Below are 24016 nucleotides of genomic sequence, written 5' to 3'. Positions count from 1 at the left end.
ACTTACATATTTCACTCCACTCCCTAGATGAGTTTCAGCTCTAGGTAAGGTTAAATCCTCCTCCTGTGATCTGGGTTTTCAGGTTCCTCAGTGGGGATGTGTGTTTGAAAGCAGGCTTCTCCCTCTCTCACACTTTTGGGAGCTCAGTTTTTTGGCTGTCTCATGGATTTTGCAGCAGCAAGCTGCTTCTTTCAAAGGGTCTGAATTGTTTTCCTGGTATGTTCCTGCAGTGGCTCTTGGAGTAAAAGCCCATGATGTGAGTCTCCACACTGTTCTTTCTGTCCAAGTAGGAGTTGCACATTAGTTCTGTCTCTTGGCATTTTCCTCTAAAATCCTACAATATGGTTTTTAGATTGGCTGAGAGTAAACCATTTTTATGCCACCTGGAGGAAACTAGTCTCATAGCATGATCCACAGGGGAGGGCAGAGTAAAATCAGCTGTGGGAGTAGACAGCCTCAATATAGGGATCCCAGCCAGAACTGGGGCAGCTGCCATGGATGTGGGACATTTCAGTCCCCAGAGTAGGAAGGACCTTGGGATGGCAGGCTCAACTCTCTACCTCCCTCTGAGGGGAAGACTCAAGCTGGGGAATCCCTAGGGGATGAAGGTTGAGATGATCCACATGAAGTACCCATCAACCATGGGCAGTGTCTGTGCAGAATGTATCCAGGGTGGTGTCTTAATCTTTGATTCTGGATGTAGAATGCCTTAAACTGCTTGTCATTGTAAAACGGAGGTATATTTGACTGGTTAATTGCCAGATGACTAAAAACTTATTTTTTACTTCATTTTGGAGACTTTGAAGGCCTGATTCAGAGTTGAAGGCTCAGAGTTGAAAGAAACGTGGTAGACTTACAGTAGACTTCCCTCACACCCCAGGTAGCTCCCTCTTCATGTCAGATGTGTTAAATGAGGCTTGTATACTTGTATGCCTACCATGTGACAGAAGCTGTGATTTACTCCTAACTCTCATCTTATTGCTAAAGACTTGGCTGGAGAAAAGCTAATATGCCTGCACGACATTCTTATTCCCTTTCCTAGGAAAAGGCACCTAGACCTTACAGCAACAGGCCAGGATGGCATGGTCCTGGTGGAGTGGGAGCAGAAGCATAGAAGCACTTAAAGTACATCCCCCATGAGTATTCACTGTTCCCTGCCCAGGGAGTCTTAGGACCTCCTGAGTCCCATGTCCTGCCTGGGCCCATCTGTGAGGTGGGGGAGATGCGTCTTCACTAGATGAAGGGCACAGCTAGATTTAGGATCTTGGCTTTTCTTCAGAGATTATCCTCCAGGTTTCCTGATATACCTTGGAGCCAAGACTTGATAGGTGGGGATTCCACTCCAATCCATACCACAGACTAATTGTCTGAGGGAATTCTGTGTACTAGATACAGACTGAAAAGAGTTGGATTCCATTTACCTCTTCACCTGCCTCCACCCATTAACATAGATTAATCTCTCCTGAAACTTCTGTAGACCACTGCCACCCATGCCTCTGGGCTTGGTCAGTCATCCTCACATCTGCTACAATGGGCCACCTTCTAGAGCTGCTGGCCAATTTGGGAATTTTTAGATATGGTTCATGTTTTTTCACCCTACATTGCTTTAGGGTTGGGGCTTCTTACTATGCTTTAGGTTTCAGCTCAGAAGTTACTGTCTCGCCTTCAGTCATCTTCCTTCATGGCTGGTCACCCTATGTGCTCCCCAAGATGCTCAGAATCTTAATGTGTGGCTCCAAGCTTCAGACACTGACTTGTACTTGCTGAGACTAGCAGAGTGGGAGGGGAAGCTGGGCACTAGGTTACATTCTCATTAGTCTTGCCAAGGATTTTGGACATGACCTGACATGTAGTAGGGAAGCTATTAAGAATTACAGGTGATTTGCAGGTGTTTGTCATCAGACTTAATTTTATAAACTTGCCATTCTAGAAAACAAAGATGTCAGGAATCATGGGCAGGGGAAGCCATTTTGAGTGTCCAAGTCTTGGTGAGAAATGGAATAGGGTGGCAGGATTGGAAATGCAAAAAACATTTGAAGGACACAAGAGATGTAATCAATAGGATTTGGTGCCTCCTGAAATCCTTACCAGGAATATGGGTAAACATAAAGACAGCATAATGGAGGGGATCTAGTGTCCAGGTCCAAAGATAGCCATACTCAAAAGCACCCAATGATGGAGACATGTATAAGATACATGAGTAGCCATGGTGTAGGACTCAGCCAAATGAGTCATAAAGGTAACTTGGCTTTCACTGGCTAATGCTTCAATATTCCACTGGCTTCAACTTTTAACCTTAGGCCCTCTTTTATGCTGGACTACCTCTCTGGCATTGAGAGGTTTTATTTCACCATTGCAGCAGTATGACTGGGATATAAGTACCCAAACTTGAGTTGCAGAGTAAAACTGTTACCCAAAACTATAAGTTTCCAAATGCAAGGCTTTCTAAAATGGTGGTTTAACATAATGTAATACAACATAGGTATGTGGCCTGAGGTTGCAGCTTATAAACCATATCCATATATCAGACAAAACAAGACAGAATTGTGAAAGGGAGTCAAAGATAAAAACTACAATGTGACACTGCTAATAAAGTCTTGTAACCTTGTACAGATTGTAATCCTGGCCCTACCTACCATGATAGGATGTATATGTTGTCAGGTTAGCTTCTACCAACCTCAAGTGTCCTATAAGTTGAGCTTAGGTGCCTACTTGTATTCTGGCTAATCAAGGGGCAAGAGTTTAGTACTTGCAAGAGGATCTTTACCATCACCAGTAGTCTGTACCACCTAGTATTTAAAGGGAGCCCTTCTGATGTGATGCCAAATTCAACCACACGTGTAATATACTAGCTAACCTGATCAGATTGCCTCTGCTTCTCCCACTGTGTGGTGGGCCAACCATGCCTAACCCTTCTAAAGTTGATCAGCTGATTTAGACATCAATCTGGCTTTGAGTGTAGTAGTCAGATGTTAGCTACTGGCAGGTTCAGGTACAGTTCTGCTGAGGAACCTCATGCGAGAACATCACCAAGAACATGTAGGGCTATGGAGCACTTGTCACATTGTGCAAGTTCTGGCCCCTGAGGCTAGTGTATTCAGTACCTCACCAGAATCCAGGTAAACAGTAGCTTGTCATCCAATTGTGTGGCCTGGGCAAGATTAGCAAAGCCATTTGTATTGTCTTGGGTCTTTGGGCTAGAGATATAAATACAGGGCTTGGGCACGAGGTTACTCAAGCAGCCCTGGTGAAGGGTAGAAAAGTAGCAGGAATAACTAGCTCTTTTGTTTCCTGCTGTGGGTCCTCTGGGTAGGCCTGGATTCCCTGGGGTGGATTCAGTACTTAAACGCGTGATCCTTGAGCAATGTTACATGGATGTGTGAAGCTTGGCACTGGAAGTCCCAGTTGCATGATATGTCGAAGATCAGTCAAGACAAAGCAGGGGTACAATAGCATTAAAAGATCAGGTTATCTGGTGTTTTCTGGGGAAGCATTTCAAAACTGAGGGGGGAAGTATCACTTGTCGGTAGGTAGGTGTGCCAATTATGGTTTCTTTGGCTTAAAGTTACAAAGCCATGACAGTAAGACACTGTGGGCCCTAGGAGAAGTGAAGTTCTACTCCCTTAAGCCCTGGTTTTTTATTAGATTAAGAAACTATGGGTATTCACTACTAGTTAGCTAACCCAGTACCCATATGTAACCCCTTTTCCATCACCAAAGTAGCTGTGAAATGAATACATTGCTAAACTAGCCTCCAGAGAAGGTGAATGTAAGAGATAAGTCACAAACATAAGTCTGCTGGTAGGCTCCTGGGAAAGCTATTTATTTGACTAAAAATAGCATAGCAGATACTGCTCTACCCTGTATTTGTACCTGAAATATCCATGATATCTGGAGCTTAGCCATCTTGGGCCTTAGGTACAAGCATGTTGATAAATATCCTAAAGATCATAGGGTGAATAGGACCTGGTGACATCACTGTACAGTACAAATACCAGTAATTGCCTGTCTTCAGACTTGCTATATATGGAAAACAATCCTTGATGTTCAAGCCAAATGTTACTGTGTAAGTCCAAATACATACCTGAACCACTGGATAAGACTCTAAATTTCAAATCTTAATTCATTCTCTTTCAAAGTTTCTGTAGTCCAGAAAAGGAAGAACAAGGCCAGGCTGCTTACTTGTATCATAACGGTTCTCCAGACTGGTCATTGAGATGAGGCAAAGGTAAACAGTCCTAAATATCCTTAGTCTGAGATGGATAAAGATGTACTCCCTTTATTTCTCTACCTAAAATGACTTCAACACTTCAGTTAAATTCAACAAACCTGAATTACTTTTAGGTTAAGAATTTTCAGGTAAAACCAGTTGACTCACTCTTCCACATGTACTTAGTTTTTGTTCTTCTAAAAGCTGACGCTGAGACAAGGATTTGGGTGTAAGTAACTAAATTGTGGGGGTGATGGCAGTAGCACACTCAGGGAGACAGAAGTGAGACAAGGCAAGTAAAACAAAACGCTGGTGAGAAGGTGAGCCTGGTGGGCAACTGGGCCCAATTCTGAGGAATGGTCTAGGTGGACTTCTGGGGGAAATCAACACATCCCTGCCCCTCACTCACTGATGGTCCTTTCCAAGGACTAATTGCAAGTGCTCTCGGCCTGCCCTGCATGCAGGCAAGCATGGTCCTATGGCAGGAGAGCACAGGCAGAGACAGATGGTTATTGGCATGTGTCTGCAGCTGACTGCTGGGTGACTTGAGCAAATATCCAAGAGGAGCTGAGTGTTTGGTGTAACTTGCAGCTAGATGCACTTGTGCCGCATATTGAGTTCACTTATTCTCAGCTTGAATGGTCACCATCTTGAAGAACCACCCTTTAGAAAGAAACTGCAGTAAAAGAGTGACAGGTGACACTCACCACAGCTGCAACTCATCCAGAGATGGTAACGATGTCCATCTCTTCTAACCACACATTCTAGAGGCTTTTCCATGCTCTGCCAATATCTATGCTAATCTTGATTGCTTACTCAGTAAAGTGACCCAGACGATGACTCATGAGAGGCCTGAGCACCTTGTACTTGTCAGACCATCATTGCTGCATAATCTGTTTCCTTACCTCATGGTGGCAACAAAGTACTGTGGTGAACCCCGTATATCTAGATATAATCCTCCCTTACATAACAGAACCTACTTGAACAGGATAGGCGTCAACTACCCCTGCCAATAGAATAACTCCTCTCTGCTTGATGGTCTACTGGTATGAAATGCCTAACCCATTCTACAGCTCCTAAAAGATGTATCTGCCTCTAGGGAATCAACAGCTCTGATCCTATGGGGGTAAGTTTGTGAGACAGGAAGCATTTCAGTCTCCAAGTGGGTCACCAGTATGTGACAGAGGCCATACATCTACTTCTTGGCTATTGGACACCATACTATAGTTTTGGGGGCCAAAATACTGTTATGGCTGCTCAACTTACAGTACAACTTCATATGCTACTGGGATACTTAAGGGTTGATATGAAAACAGGGGAAACCTCTCCCTAGTTGAGGTGCAAAAGCAAAAGTACTAGGTCTCTGGGTAAATAGCCAAAATGGAAAACTAGTATGGAAGGCAGCTGAGCTCACATGGCTCCATCTGTGCTCGAGCTTCTCATGTTTCTTAGCTCATCTGGGATTCTTACTGCCTGAACCATCTACCAGGTGTTCGCTCATTTTCTTGGTGCCTTTTACCTCTCGGAAGTGGTTCCTCAGGTACTCACAGGGGTGAGGGGTTTGCATGCTTGCCAAGTCCAGTACATGTGGACTTGGCAGACTGTGGTTCAGATTTCTATTTATGGCCTACTGGGTGGGAACCCATCTCTTCCTGGGAAGAGGGTACTGCTGATTCAGGATGTCTTGGTGCTTTCACAACTTGCCTCTGCCAGATAGTGGCTCATGCTTTCCAGGAATTAGGGTAAGTTCACCTAAGAGCAATAACTTGAGCATATCCTGAGAGTGTGACACTGTGTGGCAGATGCACCTGAACGTGCTCAGAGCTAGGGAATCCAAGAGTGGCCAACTTGGGGGATTTGTTCCCTGTCTGTGAGGAACATCAGGGCCCTTGGCCTTTGGAACATGGGCTGTATGGGGGATTGAGGCCCTGAGTTTTGGGTTAAATGAGTTGTCAAGTGGAAATCCTTAAGGGGAGGATGCTACATGAACTGCATGCTGTTAGCAAGTGGTTGTGGCTTTCTTGCCTAGCTCACCACCACTGGGCTGTGTTACCTTGTCCAGCCCACTGCCACTGGACTGCAGGAAGGCAGACGTGTTATCCAGCCACTGCCACTGGACTTGCAGGAAGGTGGATATCTTGTCCAGCCCACCACCACTGGACTATCTGTATGTAATGCAGATCTGTCCAGTCTGCTGCCGCTTATTCTGTATGTAAGCCCCCAGTGAAACTCCATGTCTTGTTTGCTAGTTTTGGGTCTCTTTTGCCTCCTGAACATGATATCTTCCCTATTGAGGTTCATAGGGATTCAGCACAATGCCAGGGCCACATCCTTGTCAAAATGGAAGCCCAGGAACCTCATAGGAAAAGGGGGTGCTCAGGTACAAATGGGCCAAGGGGCTGACAGCATCTTTAGCCTGTGTGGACTGATGCTGGGTGCATGGAAACTTGTGATAAGATAGGTGATATGAAAGACTGTCAGCAATTTGGGGTGGGTCTTAAGTCTGGGCTTTCAAAGTATACATCCTAGGATGAGAATGTGAGGGATAAGGATATAGAACCAAGTAAAATTCCATGTAAAAATCCTTAAGTTGGTAGAGAAGGGTGAGGGTAAAGAGGTGAGCAAACATGTGATAACTAAGCATAGTCCCATGGGTGGTAACTCTAGTTCATCATGGCTGAAGAACTGTGGAGGGAGAACAGGTCATACCTCACATGTTTCAGTAAGTGGCAAGGGAGCGAAATTACTTACACCCCCTCTCTCTGTCATTGGATAAAGCCAGTCACTATAGGGACATACCCCAGGCTCATTGAATTCTCTTTGGGCTGGCTCTCCGAGAGATGAAACAATGCTAGCTGTTAGCAGTAAAATCACCAGGAGCTATTGTCCCTGAGATGGGAGAGGGACCTACGGAGGTGTTGGCAGAACACTGGCAGTCTCTTGGGGGGGTCTCTAGAAGCCTGGAGTTTGAAGGGACAAACCCTAATCTGTTCCTTCCTAAATGCTAAGAAATCAAACACGTTCTCAAAATGAGGTGCCATGGTTGTCATGAACTTAAAGCGAGACCAAGCAATGTGGTTTCAGTGTGAACTCCCCAGAACCTGAGTCATGTGAAACAAATGAAACATTCTCAGGAGAAATTAGTGGAAAAACGGAGGCAGGGCAGGGGTTGGGAAGGAAGCTAAGGCTGTGATCTCTAGCAAAAATCATACTACAGGCTATGCAGACTCCTTGGATCCCCCAGAGCAGCACTAGACTGCAGGATACACCTCAGCTGTGCATCTTCTCTTCATCACACTGACAGCCATTCATTAGTGACCTGGTTTGGAAGGTCTGCAATGGGTGATTCTGGCTGCATATGTGTGCACACACAGGCAAACGGGTCTAAGAACCCAAGTGCAGTGCTGCAAAATGGCTGCAGGTGCTGCTGTCTGAAGTCATGCAGAGGCTAGGACTGAGAAAGGAAATGATAAAAAGGAATGAGAAAAGTGGGCATGGCTTAAATATGGTTCACTAGTAACACCATATTTAGAAAGAAAAGTACAAAGAGTAGGTGGCAGGTAGAGCACTCTTCCCTTTTTAAAATTTTGGTAGTTTCTGGAACAGGTGGTTTATGGTTACATGGATGAGTTCTTCAGTGGTTATTCTGAGATTTTGGTGCACCTGTCATCTGAGCAGTATAAACTATACCCAATGTGTAGCCTTCTATCCCTCACCCCCTTCCCTTGAGTCCCCAAACTCTATTTATATCATTCTTACGCTCTGCAACATGCCTGACTGTCCTTAGAACATAACATCTCACAGCTTACAGGTTCATCTTTGGGCTTTATTCCAAGAACAAGACAACTTTCAAAATGGTCTCGTGGGAATGTCTGCTTTTCCACGGCCCACCTGGCATCTTGGAAGATAGTGATATGGGAATTCTCAAGAGTTAGAATCTTTGCAAATAGCCTATTCCTGGTTTTCTTCAAGTAATAAAATCCTTAGCATCAGTAATGCAATGATTGGCAACCTTTGGCTACCTGGCCTATCTGTGCAGGGGTCCTGTGCTGCATTCTTAGTCACTTTAACTCCTAGGCATGAATTCAGGACTGTTTTTTGGGGGAATAGTCGGTGAATCTTCTGTAGAAATTGAAGTTCTGGAGGTACAGTTCCTACTGAAGACACTCCTGTGCTTGGCCCCCATTTCATGTTAGAACAGCAGCTTGACTAGCATGTTCACTGAACAAGTGAATCACATGTTTCTAACTGTCAGAGGATGGATGGGATTTCCAGGAAGCAGATCACCAGATGGAGGTGAGCCTCAGGAAGCTCACCAGGGAGTGGTCTTGGGCTCCACACCTGTGAAAGTGAAGGAAAGGAAGAAGTGGAGCTGTGATGCCTTCTTCAAAGAAGCTTCAAGCCAACCCTGTCAGGGGGTTTTGAAGCCGAGGTCCTTTTAGAGCTATCCTGCCTGCATTGGGATGAGGGGTCTGGAGTTTTAATCTCAGGTGGAGCATTGGATGCCAGCCACCCAGGAAGAGGTGTGACTTCTGGTGAGCCAAGCCCAAGAGGGGCGGACTGCTGACATCTGCCTGCCTGCCTGTGGGCATCCAGTAGCTGGGAGAACAAACCTTTCATTCCTGAAAGGTTTATGTAAAAGCACGTGGCAGAAAACACACTGAACATCTAGACCTAATATGAACCTCAAAAGCAGTAATAAGGTTTATTTTCATGGCTTATGTGGTGAGTAAGAAGTCACAGGCTGTCCTAATCAGATAAATGATTTGGTTGAAGTCGAGTGAACCTCATCTTTGTCCTGGAATTCTTGTACCTTTTGGGGCAACAGGGCTTCAACGTTTTGACTCAGAGCAGAACGAGAATTGTCAGGAGGAAACCCCATGGCTGGATTCACCACTGTCCGAGGGAAGTGGCCTGAGGGCTCAGCTGGGTGGTCATGAAGGCAAGGGTGATGGATTGGTATAGGCACTCCTTCCTGTTGCTGAACACTGCTCTCCTTGCCCTACCTCCTGGTAGGAACACCGGTCTCGATCGTTATCTTGGCAGCCACCTCATAAGCATATATGCTACATCTATAAAGACAAAGTACTGCTCTCAAATATGTCCTGGAGAATACAAATTCAGAAGCTTATCACCACCTGTGTGACTTCCATAGCAATGACTAGTGTTAAAGCAAAGAACTAAGTCTTTTGAATATAAACACAAACCAAACTGGGGATTAACTGAGTGGTGTCGTGATTAGTAAGAGCAGCCCTCATGTTGGCATCACCAGTTGGAATTACCTGATTCCAGGGAACCCTGGTTCCCGTGGGCTTCCAAACCAAAGGGACAGATCGGAGTTCTAACCTCATTGCTCAGTCTGGGTTCCTCCAGCCGCTTAAATTTTGGATGCTTTCAGAGCCACCTCTTAAGGATGACTTTGGGGGGCCATGAACAGACAACTATGCCCAGGAAAATCATGAGTTCATCTGGATCAATAGAATAAATGGCACATAGAATGTGAGACGACTAGAACAGAACAAGGTAACTGCATCTGAGCAATTGTGAGATAACTTGGTACATAGTAAAACAATTGGGAAGGGTGGGGGGTAACTTCTGGAAGGGAGGATCCATATGCCTCAGATAACACGTCAGCATGGAATTTATAAAGCAAATGGCCAAAAGCCACATTGTGGCAATTCAGGATTGGTGTAGACTCCTGGCATGGGTGGTCATCTCTATTCTGAATGGAGTAGCCTTGGGTGTGTCCATAGGGATCTACAAGCTGACTTCCACATCTGAACTTACTCCAGTACTTAAGTTGTAGTTTTAACCCAAAACTTCTATACTGCTGGCTTGTGTTGTGATGCAGATGCCAAGGTGTGGGGTTAGATGCTCAAGAACTTTGGGGTGGGGAAAGTTCTGTGAGGGAAACTGAGGGAGCTGGAAGAGTCTGGGAAGAGGACTATGATGCAGGCCTGACTCTGAAGGAAAGATGTTAGGTAGGAAGTGGGCTGAGACTGAGGTGTGTGACATTGTTTTGGCAAGGATAAATACCAGAGCCCAAATTGCCCATCAGAAGTCCCAAGTGCCCTAAACAGGGCTGCTTGAGCATCCTAGCTGCACTCAAGTATCGGATGAAGCAGCACATGGGAAGAATGACATTCTAATAAGCATAGTTGGCTCCCGTGCTATACAGCTCTACTTCTCTACACAGGTCCACAGAAGAGTGACTTTGTGTCCCTTAGGACTCTTCAGGGGAACTCAAGGATGCATGGGATGAAATGCAGCTCCTGTGTCTAGATTGATCCCAGATTGCAATGAACACTAATCTGCCACAACGACTATCCACTCTGAATTTTCTTAGCCCTCAGCTATAACCTTGGCTGAGGGCTAGTTCTTAGCTGGTAGGATAAAAATCTTCATACTAAGGGGCCTGAACCACTAGTAAGCTCTAGCTTTTCAAGGTCGGTTGTTGAATTAGTTACAGTGGGTCAAGGGAGTACCAGGAGATGCCCAAGTAGATGACCCAGGTTTCATTCATACATGTTAATGTACAAACCACCTCCTGTTACCCCACAAGGATAACTCAGTGAACCCAGTGGCTCACAGGGAATGATGGAAAGTATGACTACCCTTCTTAGTTTCTGCATCCATGTAGTCTTCCTATAGGGGATACAGTATTACACAGATGCCTCTAACACACTGCCTCATAAAGGATGGTGTCCCAAAATGTCAGCATGTTTACTTGGAGTCCATGCTTCTGTTTCCTGAAGGCTGTGTCACCATTCTGAGACTCCCTGCCTCTAAATGGTTTTGTGATATGGCCGGTAGACCTTGTGATCTGGGGCCTGTCTGTCTTTTGTGACCTCAGTCCAGTGGTAACACACTTTGCTGTATGGGGCTCCATACCTGTGGATGAAGCACAGGAGTCCCCGGAGTGGGAGGTAGCTGAGACTTCATAAGCAGGAGAGACAAACCCATATCAACATGAGATATCTATTCCTGTGAACATGAACTTCTGGCTTTCCCAGAACGGGAAGGGGCTTAATGTAGTCAACTTGCTACCATGTAGTGAGTTGGTCTCCTTATACTGATACATTGAGATTCAATGTCTGACAAGTGGGTCTTTCAGAGGAAATGGTAACCAGAATTTCTCTAGGAAATGGCAGTCCATGTTGGGCACACATGTTATCTTCCATGTCTGCTACTGTGGCTACAATATGCATTTACCCATTAGCTGCTGAAAAAGCCTGGCCGATACCCAGTGGCAGAGCTATTTTGCCTGTTCACCAAACAGACAAAACGTCTGGCTTGTAGTGTGTCTTAACAGGTGACGTAAAAATCTACAAGTCTTAAGCATCCATACATCCCATCTTGGACTTCTAATTTTTCCAGTCTTTTTATCCAGGCCTCTGACCAGATAGCTTAAGCACTGGTCACTGCCCAGGCATCAATACATATTCTAATCTTGAGCTGCTGCTTTTGCCACCAAATTTAATTCTTGGTGGAACACTTGGATTTGTTACTTTCCTGTATATGGCCTGAGGCATATCTTCATGGCTGCCACAGCCACAGAGTACAGCCAAGATGCTTTAAACATGGTCTTCATCTAGCATTTGGGAAATAATGGGATCTCTTTCCTGATACCAACACAGTTTCAGTGATGCCACAGGCTTGTAAATGCCTACAGAGCCCAGGTTTGTGGCTCAGGAAGATACCTGCTGTTGGTGTCTGAGACCTTTGAATAAATATTGTGAGATTACTTGACAATGAAGAAATTCTTGAAGTAAAACTGAGTCTTAGCAGCAAAGTTAAAGGAAATAAGCTGCCCCTTGGGTATTGTGGGATGTGATTGGTAATGCCAAGGCCTGTTGGCAGACCTCATGCTGAGGATCAGGTAATGAGACTGAGTGACAGCTGTCATTTTTCAGTGGAGGGGTGGTGGCAGAAAATCTGAAGTGGCAAACCCTTAACTGAAGTCCTGTTGGATAAAGTGTGGTGACAGGATGGGATAGAAATCTATAGCAACAAGTTACATCAAAGGTCTGATATCCTTTCAGGACTCTGTATCGAGTTTAGCATGAAGGCTGATCTCATTAAGTTCCTAATAGGTTAGCATTCCAAGGTTAAGTGCTCACAAGAGGTGTGCACTTGGAGGACATAGTATGCCTGCCTCCCTAGCCCCTCGGTCAATTGCTGATCTGTGTCCAGAGTGGGGAACTGCTGTGTCATTGGAGGAAAGAAATCTAAGTCATAGGCAGATAGCATCAGACAACCTCCGTCATTCAGAATCACATCAGCTACAGTGGGCTGTAGGGTGTCCACAGGAGAGCATCCAGTGAGCCGCCTCAGGTATTAGGTTCAAGAACGGTGCACTCTACTGTGACCTATATTTTATGTATACATTTCAAACGAACCAACTCTTGGACAGTGAGAAAGTAGACTGTGACACTTGAGCTTCCTCTGAGGGAATGTAGTATGAGGTCTGAGTCCATAGGACATCGCTGTTAACTGATTCTCCAGTTTCCCTTGCCTTAGATGTGAGAGGTCCTGTACTTCCCTCGTGTCAGGCAGTACAGGTGGGCCGTGGTGTGGGTTGGGGGAGAATCAGACAAGTCTCACAGGTGAACTGGAGGGGCAGACCCGCTGGGACTGAGTTCAGGGCTTTGGCCAGGAGAGGGCAGCACTCGATCACAGAACTGTGTTCCCTGAGCAACCTCCTTCAGATGGAGCCTGGGCTGGGCAACTTAAGGGGCCTTTAGAGAGCAAGAATCAACAGTGACTGACTATAATGGTCTTATGAGGGACACTTGGGGTGTACAGTTCGGGATAACTGGGAGCTTTGAAGAATGGGTTAATGTAAATGGAAAATGGGTCTCCAAGCAGATGACACAAAGCAGAATGAGCAGACGTCCATGGCAAACAGAAAAAGGGGTAAAGCAGGACAAAGTGCTAGAGAAAAGCCAGTGAATTCCTCGATATGCGAATGGTGTACACCTTAGGGTGGATTGCCACAGTAGTGGAGGACGGCATGTCTTTCAAGGTACCTCTTCCAGAACCAAGATAACGCTGTTTCTCATGCATAAATTCAAGTGAAGGAATGAATATAAGGCTTTAGTGTCCATGCTTTCACCATCAGTATGGTTTACAGCATAGTTTTCCTTGTAACATAGTTTTCTTGGGTCTGTTAAGCATCATGCTAACCTCTTAACGTGAGGATAAGTGACAAGGCACGGCAAATTAGTGAACATGAGATGTGTGCCTGGTTGAACAGATGCATGCAGCTCATCTGTATCTCAGCTGTCCCTCATGCAGCTGAACTTGCTGGTGTGCACCCACAGGGTCCTCTAAGTGCATTTTCAATTTCCATAGTGACTCTTGGATAGAAAAGTTTAGCCAACTGTTAGATGTGCAGGTGGTGACCTCAGATAGGTAGGATTATCACCATGGAAGCTTCTGGTTCATGATAATGAGAGGGACTTCAGGAGATGTTTGGTAGAATATAGACAGCCACTGGAAGGTGCCAGGAGCCTGAAGGAAAAAATCCTCAGTCTGTTTCTTCCAAACACTGAAATCAAGGCGATTTTCAACTCTGGAAGTGTCATTAGTTGTCAAGAATTATGAAGCCAACTATATGGTAACTGTAACGAACTCCTCAGGACCAGAGATCTTAGAAATACCAATGTATTTCTAAGAAATCAGTGAAGGAGTTGGGGAGGCAGGATGAGTAAGAAGGGGGTAGGTAAGTCAAGCAAGGCTGTGATCACAGACAAAATCCCCTTACCTCTCACAGAGGAGCGCTGGAGGTTACACCATTGCTTGAGCTGGGCTTTCATATGTGAGAATATGACAGCATTTATTACTGGTGGTCCTGGTCTAGTGGGGGGTAAGAGGTGGTAATCTTGGGCACTTCTGGCTGTTGGTGTGCATGTAAAATAGGTCCAGTAACTCAAGGGAGGTGCTGGAACAACTGCAGATGCTGCCTCTTAAAGACACAGGTATCCAACGTTGAGGATTACAGAGAAATGGCAAAAGGAATTTGAGGAGATATGGACATGGCCCCAAGATAGGATTCATTATCTTTGTTACAGGAAGAAAAGAATAGGTGAATAGGCAACAGGGCTTTCCTTGTCTCCAAATAACACCTTTGCTACTTCTGTATCTTCTGAATGTGACGGCTTAAGGTTTGCAGGCTCGCCTTTGGGCTTTATCCCAAAACCAAAATTCTTTCAAGATAGCCTTGTGGTGTTGCCTGTTTGCTTCTTCCCAGGCCCAGCAGGGAAGACAGTGATGTGGAAATTCCTAGGAGTTAAATCTTCAGAAATACCCTGAATTTTTAGTGTGTCTTGGTTGATTGAACCACCTCTCTCTCCCCCTGAGAGGTTGCCTGGAGCATTCGGTGTGTGACTCCACATGCGCGCAGAGTGCTTGTCCATGAAGGTAGATAGACCAGTTAATTCTTTCCTGTAAGCATCTCTAAGCTTTCTCTGGTATCCTACCAGGTATTGGTTTGCATTTCTGGTAATTCTTCATAGTAGAATTTGGCGGCGTGGTAGAATATGGCAGACACAAGGTATGACAAAAGGAGTCTCCGTGATCTTGAATGCATCTGGGTGATGTGTGGCTTTGGCATAAGGAAACCATTTGGTTCCAATTGCTTCAAGTGACTTCCAAGCATTCCAAAATCAGTTTGGTCAATTACCCCTGGAAATAAGAATCAGGGCAGACTCAAAATACCTCAAGTTACTAGCTGTTACAAGTATATCTGCAACTCTTTTGCTATATATGCTCTCTTGAACCATCAGTGGCTGTCCAGGCCATCAACTTAAGCTGCAAAGGATATCAACAAGGGCATTGTGGCACCAACTATAGCCAGCTCTCTTTGACACATAGCTTGAACATGAAGTTGCAGGTAATTTGCATGGATCTCTAATCCCAGCAGCAGCTTTAAAGGCACCAAACCTATCCTCTGCTTACTCTTACATAGCCCCGTGAATCTCAATGCAATGTTATCAGGATGTGAAAAACAGCATGGTAAACCCATGCATGTATGCAGTGTCATCAGGTAGAACAGCAATGCAGCAGTTGTCTGTTCCAATAGCCAGTGTGTAGCCAGCTAAGAGGTGTCCTGCCTGGCTTATTGAGGTGGTCTGGTACAGGGAAATGCTTCCAGAGCGATGGTACAATGCTACATGCTATTATGCATGGTCAATGTCAAATGCAGCTGACACACAAAGTCACTGTACAGGATGAGAAATGCCCTTGAATTACCCTTGGCCGTCAGTGTCTAATGGCTCAGTACGACTTGATGCTTTGCCCTTAGAGGGTATGATGGTTTTTCCTTGGAAAGAGTCTAGATAGAAGAATGAAGGAAAAGACATAGCCAAAGGCTTTCTGTGGTTTCCTATACTTCTGCCTGAGCTATTGCTGCTGTCAGCCCTTGTGGATAGTTCTGTCCCATATTTTAGTATCAGGGACCCTTTGGTGTAGACATGGAACTACAGATGTTGGCAAAGTATAAGATGAAACTGTTGGTGCCTTTACCACTTTGATCATCTGTCTCTTGTCTTTGGCCTTACTGTCATAATCTGGATATTTCTTCCAGATAAAGTATGGGCTCCTGGGCCTATGTCAGCTTTGATTTGTGATTTGGTGTAAAGCAGAGATAGGTTTACTAGTCCGTTTTCACACTGCCAATGGTCATACCCGAGACTGGGTAATTTATAAAGGAAAGAGGTTTAATTGACTCACGGTTCCCCATGGCTTGGGGAGGCCTTCCAACAATCATGGTGGAAGACTAAAGGAAGAGCAACGGGATGTCTCACATGGTGGCTGGCAAAGAAAACGAGAACCAAGCGAAAGGGGTTTCCCCTGATCAAACCATCAGAACCATCAGTTCTCATGAGACTTATTCACTATCATGAAACCAGTATGGGGGAAATCATCCCCATGATTTTATTATCTTCCACCAGGTCCTCCCACAACATGTGAGAATTATGGGAGCTACAATTCAAGATGAGATTTGGGTGGGGAAATATCTAACCATGAAGGTTGAGGGGTGGTATAAGGGCCTTGCTGGGTTCTAGGTCCTTGAGCCCAGGGTTACAGGGAATACTAATGAATTCTTGGGTTGAGCTGGGTCCTAGGAGAAGCAAATGCCTACACAGGGTTGGGCATTGAGGAATTGATCAGAAATGACACCTTAGACAAGCTGCAGGAGAGCATTTAATCTCACAAAGTACAGAATGAAGAATGAAGTAAGGTAGCTAGGTAGCCTCAGATTGTGGTAAAGTGAAACAAGAGCTTTGGGTTGGCCAATGGTAAGTCTTAGACTCATCATTGCTTTTATTAGGGTTGTCTAGAGGATCAGAACTAATATGTTTATATGAAAGGGAACTTATTAAGGAGAATTGACTCATACGATTACAAGGTAAAGTCCCACAATAGGCCATCTGCAAGTTGAGGAACAAGGAAGCCAGTGGTGGATCAGTCTGTGTCCCAAAACCTGAAGTAGGGAAGCAGACAGTGCACCCTTCAGTCTGTGGCCAAAGGCCTGAGTGCCTCTGGCAAACCACTCTTGTAAATCCAAGAGTACAAAAGCTAAAGAACTTTGAGTCTGATATTTGAGGGCAGGAAGCATCCAGCACAGGAGAAAGATGGCCAGAGCAGACTCAGTGAGTCCATTCTTCCATCTTCTCCTGCCTGCTTTATTCTAGTCATGCTGGCAGCTGATTAGATGGTACCTACCCAGATTGAGGGTGGGTCTGCCTCCCCCAGTCCACTGATTCAAATGTTAATCTCCTTTGTCAACACACTCAGACACATCCAGGAATAATACTTTTCATCCTTCAATCAAGTTGACACTCAGTATTAACCATCACGTTGTTCACGAGTGGAGTCCCCTGTTTTGCAGCAATGAGCTTGCCTTAGGCTCGGCTGCTGTGCCATGACAGGGATGCTGCTTGTCAATTACTCTTCACTGCAGGCATCTGAGTGGAGTTTGGGTCCTATGGCCACCAGACCTCTACCTAAGAAGCCTAGGATGTGGTTGTAAATCCCAGGGCACTCAAGAGGGTTTAGAACCCACTTAAGTCTGAAGCAGAGAATGGATCCTCATGTTGCTAGTCTGGATCCCATGGGGTTGAAGGAAATTGGCTCCTGAAATTACTCCTGATCCCAGTTGCACCGAGCACTGGGAAACTTGGACTACTTAAATGCCTGAATTGCGTGAGTTGTAGGTTTCAACTCAGCAAGTCTTTGGTAAGGCTGGTCAAGTGGTCTTCTGTCTGGCTAAAAAACTTGTTGGAAATTCAGTGGAGTCACTTATTCCTGGACATATTGTAGGATAAGTTAATAGGGTTGCTTCTTTGGTATGAGTGTCGAAAAAGATAATCTCAGGTACTTGAGTATACCTGTTTCCTTAGCTGCCTGAGAGGCTGTTGCTTATGTGATATACCCCTTTCATGAGTTGCTCAGATCAGAAAGTGGATCTTTGTTTTTCGACTAGGCATCCCAAGGCTGTGTAGCTAGATACATTTTGTAGTCCCCCCAATTTTTCTTATCAGGGAGTCCATGTTGTGAGGTCTCAAGGGACAATAACAAGCCAAAGCAGGACCTGAATGTTAAGAGGGAACTCCTTAGCGAGTAGGTTGACCAAAACTCAGATAGCCTAGTTGATCGTACACTGTCAGCACCTTACCTAAGACACTTGTCAGGTACTTCAATATTGATGCCCACATTGGCAGCTAAATACACTCTGACATCCTTAGGGAGAAATCGACCATTCCCCATAGATCTGACTCCAGCTTAAGGTATGCCATGTCCCGACGCTTCTTTCCTGACTACAGTGACTAGTTCAGGGATGGGCATGCCGCTGAAACCCTAGAAGATATTGCTAGAACTGATGTTTCCAGAAGAGCATTTGGAAGGGAAAAAAACTTGAATGATTAGTGCAAAGCATTTGTCATGAAGGGAGTGCCTAGAACTTCCCATCCAGAGGGTGGTGGGGTTGAGAGTTTAATCTGATACCATGGAGGGTAGAAGAGACAAAGGAAAAGTCTTATTCCTGGTGCACCTGAGCCTGTTGAATCAGTCTCACTTGGAGCCAACAGTGTTTAGACTTTGCAGTTCGTGAGCTAATGAATTTCCTTGTTACTAGGCCAATGCAGTTGGTGGGATTCTGGATCACTTGTGATCAAAAGAATCCTAATACTTGCAGCCCAATGGAGTGTAACCAAGGATGTGGATATTAGAATAAACTGGGTTTTCTCTCACTTGCAAAGTTAAAACCAACCTGCTAGTTAACAAGCTTGGAGTTAGGAGTACTGAATAGTGTCTAAGGCTTATCAGATTAAATACTTCAGAATAGGGAAGGGAGAAGTAAGCCTTCAGGAGAACTAGAAAGGCTGTGCCAGAGCCCATGTAACATGGACATCATGCTGAATTATGGCTGACCTGCTTCTAATTCAGCAGCCTTATGTGCCGCTCGTATAAAGATAAGGTGATATGTTAAGCTTCTGTTGCTCAAGACATTCTTTTAAAGTCAGGTAGCCCCCACCACTTCTGGAACTTCTGTGCAGGAATGACTAAAGTTGAAACAATAAAGCTTTAAATGGAAACACTGTAAAGGGATGAACTAGCTGATGGGTGTCATGGCTATAACACGAGCCCTCATGCTAGCATGGGTGATACAATTGCCTGGATCCAGCTAGCCTCCAGTAAAAACAAGTTTGAATTTTGGCCTCTCTAGTCAGTGTTCCCCTGACCATTTATGCTCGAGAAACTCAGTAATGAGCCTCTTGGGGCACTGAGGCCCTCTGGTATATGGCTATGTGCATGGCAGTCATAAGTTCATCTGGGCCAGTAGCAGACATGGCATATAGAATGGAGTCAGATAGGAGAATCGAAAATAACTTTCCTGGTGCACTTATGAGGCAGTAACATGGCAAACTGAAACATGACAGTTGGGAGGGGTGGGGGTTCCCTCTTGGAAAGGATGACCCATATACCTCAAACGTGTCAACATGAAAGTCAACACCCAAGGTATGAAGGTAACTCAAGATCTGGCCTAGTCATCTCCGTTCAGACGAATGGTCATCCTCCCTCTGAATGGAGCACTTGTGACAGTGTCATGGACATGTATATGCTACTTTTCACATGGGGCTTTATTCCAGAGCTGTAGAAACTATATCTCAACTTACTATAGAGCTGAGTTTACCCTAGAGTCTTAGTTGGCATCTAAAAACTACATGCTATTGTGTCATGAGATGCAAAGGCTAAAGTAGATTGAGAGCTTCAAGAATCTTGGGGTTGAAGAGAAAGTTCTATAAGGAATTGAACCTGGGAGAAGATCAGAGGATCACACATGTCTGACTTGGAAGGAAAGAGAAGAAATGTCAGATAGGAAGTGGCTTAGTATCGCACCTCAGTCTAAGTGTTTTAGCAAATATCCTGGTAAGTCCCAGAGCCCAAATCCCCAATGGAGTCACATGTGTCCTGAATGGGCATATTGAGCACTGCAGCTGCACCTTAATGGCTGCCAAGTCAGCCCCTGTGCTGCACAGAGGGACCTGGCTACACAGGCTCTCAGAGCAGCAACTCCATGTCCCTCAGGCCTCCTTTCCTGAGTAAACTCAAGATGCTGTGACAAAATGCAGCTCCTGTGGCTGTAGTGGGATCTTGGGTCACAACGAATCCTCATCCTCTCTCCTCCAATATCCACTGCCAAATTCCCTTTGGCCTCAGCTGTGATCTCAGCTGAAGGTTCATGCTTTCCTGGTGGTAGAACCCAGATCTTCAGCCTGAGGGGCATAAAGATCTAGAGATCATAGGTTTTCAAGATAGTGCTGCTTGGCTGTATCTGTTGGAGTGGGGCAAGGAAGTTGAAGGATGCCCGGTTGCATCAGCTGGGTTCCATTCATTCTTACTACCTCTCAGAATATAAAAGTAGCCCTCTGATCAGTCAGTTACTCCTGAAGAGTGACTCTCAAAATCCCGCAGTGGTTCACATGGATTGATTAAAAAAAGCATAAGTGGCCCCCACTTTTGTTTTTTTTTTTATTTCTTGGTTCCCAAACCATTAGTTTTCCTGCTGGGCCTGCAGTACCATGGAACAGCCTGCCTGATGTATGTACTGCATCCTATATGAGGGTATCCTAAGTGTGAAGCCTTTTTGACCCAGTAACTAGTGCTTCTGCCAGGCTTCCTGAGGCTGTCTGAACATTCTACAAGGCTACTTTCTTCTGAATGGTCTTGTGTAATAATGACAGATGACCTCCTCCAAGACCCAGATCCCACTTGGTATCTTTGTGACCTGAGTCACTTTGAGAACTGAGGTTCACAATCTTGCCCAGGTGGGAACACTGAGTCACATGGCAAAAATCGAAGTTCCTGAGAAATTTGGGTCAGTGGGGGCCTCAGTTGGCCAGATTCTGAGATGCGCTTCTCTGGAGTAGTAGTGACTGACAGTCAGAGTCCTAAAGAGACTTTTGGGGCATGCAGGTGTGGGTGGGGTTGGGAGGCAGTTTTTGGGAAGGGGAATGAGTTAAGCTGAAAGGAAAATGGATCACAAAGCTGGGGATTCAAAGTGGAAGCTGTTTAGGACAGAGGACCTCAGTGAGGGGTGGCGGGGGTGGGAATAGAAGCTAAAGTATAAAGCAGAGTGAAAATAGAGGAGATGACACTGGCTTTTCTGTTAATGCCCAACACCTTGGAGCATGGATTGAGGGCCAAAGAGTAGAGGGTTGACAAGGTTCTGCAAATGTTACCTTGAAAAACACCTTGTTCATACTTTTACATAGAAAGGAATCAGAAGGCAGAAATGTATGGCTGTATCTTCTATGTTTTCACCTTCCAGTGTCTTACTGTGTACAACTTTGCTTTAAAATGGGAGCCTTGCTAGGCCTCCTAGGCTTGTTTAACTTTTTTCCCAATGTGGGGAAGACACGTGATAAAACATGGCAGAGTAAACAATGTGAGCATGAGACCAAGTCCTTGTGGGAACAGAGCACATGGCAGCCTGACATCCTCCCTGCATTCGCCTGCAGCTGAATGTGCTCGTGTGCAACCACAGGGTCACTTGCAGGCATCTTCAATTTGCACAGGGGCTTGGGTAGACAAGTTTTGCCAGTCTTTGCAATCAATGTCCCAATGGTGACTTTGGATAGGAAGGACTATCACTAGAACTTGTTTCCATGGCTCTTCCAGAGAAGTTGGAGAATGTTAAAGAACAGTTATGATGCTTGATATGAGTCAAAGTTCTTAAAGCACTTCATGATTTTTCTGCATCCTTGATGGCTAAAGTCAGCATGTTACTGCATGAGGAATTTATAGGCAAACTACTTGGCCAGGGAAATTTAGCTGAGGTGTCATTGTAGGTTTAGAATCTAGTTCACCTGAATTGATCTAGTGTTCTTTCAGACACCACTGAATTTACAGAAGCAAAACACTCACTACACTTCTCAGGTCTTGGAAAATGCTACCAGTACAGAGAAAGATGATAGAATTCCCAAATACCCTCTACCCCCGGTGACAAGATGGATATCTGGCATCTCCTTGCCCCCAACCAGTCTGGCTCTGTTGACATCCTCTCTGATTCAGTAATGCTAGTTCTTGGACTCTATGTAGACCGTAGATAAGACCATAGTGGGCATTGCTTCTCCTGGATTCAGAAGGTAGAATTATCTCTGGCTTTCTAGACACTTGTGTTTTAATGGGACAGATGAAAGAATTCCACAGGTGGAGTCAACACGAGGGAATACACCATGCCAGTGTAATAAGAATTATCTAGGGCCATAAAGGGCTGCAACATGTTGGCTTGTACCTAGAAGTTAGAGGAAACCATGGTATGGCATGTTATAAAGGGGCCAGAAATGGGCAGAACACCTCTTCATGGGACTCCAGTGTTTCACTACCAAGTATACTATTCTCAGGAACATCCTAAATCCTTCAGTCTGTTCAACTCCCTCAGTTTCCCCTAGGTGTTGTAGATAGCTTGTATCCAGATGACTGACTTTGGATTAAGGGCTCAACATGTGGTTAAGCTATTGGTATGCTGACTGACACCCTCTTTTAAATACTGAGACAGGTGTCTGAGAGGTGAGCTTTAAGTGTATTAGGTGAATGGGCCTCTCTTCCAGGTCACATTGCTGAAGACCCTGGAAATTGCTATGAGCATGAGGGGAAAATCTAAGCTATAGAAACCACAACTAGAGCATGGTACTGGTGTGCCTCAGGTACTACAAAGTGATAGATGGCACAGGTGGGGGTACAAAAGATGACCCAAGTGAGGGTAACATTCCAGACACCCATAACTTTCAAGCACCAACTGAACCCTTGGCTGAGCCCTGTCCTCCATTATTTGGAGTCCTATGGAGAGTTGTAGTGTGCAGGATCTGGATTTTGTGTAGTTGCTGTACTTGCAGGCCAGGGCAGACCCTCATCAGGCTCTGTCCTGTGTGACTCTTGAGTCAACAGTCGTGTAGAGACAGGAACTCAGAGATGGAAGTTGGGCTCTTACTTCCAGGAAAATGACCTGACATGGGTCCTGTGAGAACCAAGGCACTGACAGGGTAACTTGTCCTATCTCCTAGGATCCCCTTTTCAGCTGAACAGATAAAACATGATTGTGGAGGAATCCTCATCTGCCTTGTTAGATTGGAACTTGCGTTCCTGAATTAGAAGTAATATTGATGTTAACACATCCAAGTGCCTGTCAAATGGCTTACTGTGGTTCTTGTCTGTTATGTCACAACAGACTTCTGACTGTTCAAGCTAACTTGTGCCTCTTTAAAGAAGGTAAATATTGTCCTACCACGGGCCACTGAGATGCTTCTTGCACTCTGTCCTTTCATGAACTAGAAGTCAGCCATGCTGTTGTAGGTCAAGGTGCCTGCATAAGACTTTCTAGGGGAGGGGCAGAGGAGAGAGCTAAGCAAGCATATGGTATGTTGGAGTTCAGCTTCCATCTGGGCCCATGGTGGAGCTCTGAGGGTACAAAAGCATGTTGAGGGTACAGAGCATGTTGCTCTGAGTGTGCAAGTGCCATGTTGAGGTATCGATGTAAGCATCTTATTCCCAGAGTCAGTACTGGCTGTGGGCTGCTGGGGAAGAGGTCTCTACTAGGCTGAGGGCAGTTCTCCAGAAGAAGTGGCTTGGGAACCATTAGCAGCCAGCAGTCTTAGCTACTGGGTGGTAAATGCCCTGACTCAGTGAAAGGGCACCGCATGAAGCACCAACTATTTTCATCATACATGCTGGAACAACTTGTCCCACTGATGGCAAGAAGGGGGTGTGATTGTGTACCAGCCTACTCTGGTTGTTGCCAAATCTGCAGCTTGGTGAGTATGTGGCTGAGCATGTTGCCACATGCAGCAGGTCCTCTTCACATCTGAGAAGGGCAGTGCACACCAGACTCTGTGAAGCTCAGCATGTTTGTGGTGCCAAATGTGGAGACGGAAGTATCATGGAAATCCAGAAAGGAGAAGTGGAAGGAACTGGCTGGCAGGATGGCAGTGACATGGGCATCTGTCACTCAGCATAGCAGGGACCCTGGGACCTCACCAAGTAGAATTTAAGAGCACAAGAATCATATTAGAGAATGGTAAAAGCTAATCACAGAGCTGGTAACTCTTCTTCCCTTACCTAATTCTGTTGGGAGCAGTAAGCCGAGCCACAACTACTTGTTTTGTGATACTTTGTAGCTCAGGGTGGGCGTGACTCCAATTTCTACTTACATCTTATGGGTCTGAAGGTCAATGGGCTTCCAGGGTATCTACTTAAGAGGAACAGTCTCGGCTAGCACACGTATTTGCATTTCCCAAATCT

This window comes from Pan troglodytes, chromosome 3, assembly GCF_028858775.2.
Source record: "Pan troglodytes isolate AG18354 chromosome 3, NHGRI_mPanTro3-v2.0_pri, whole genome shotgun sequence".
Taxonomy (NCBI): domain Eukaryota; kingdom Metazoa; phylum Chordata; class Mammalia; order Primates; family Hominidae; genus Pan; species Pan troglodytes.
The sequence above is the reverse complement of the archived record's forward strand: the minus strand, read 5'-3'. Positions refer to the sequence as shown.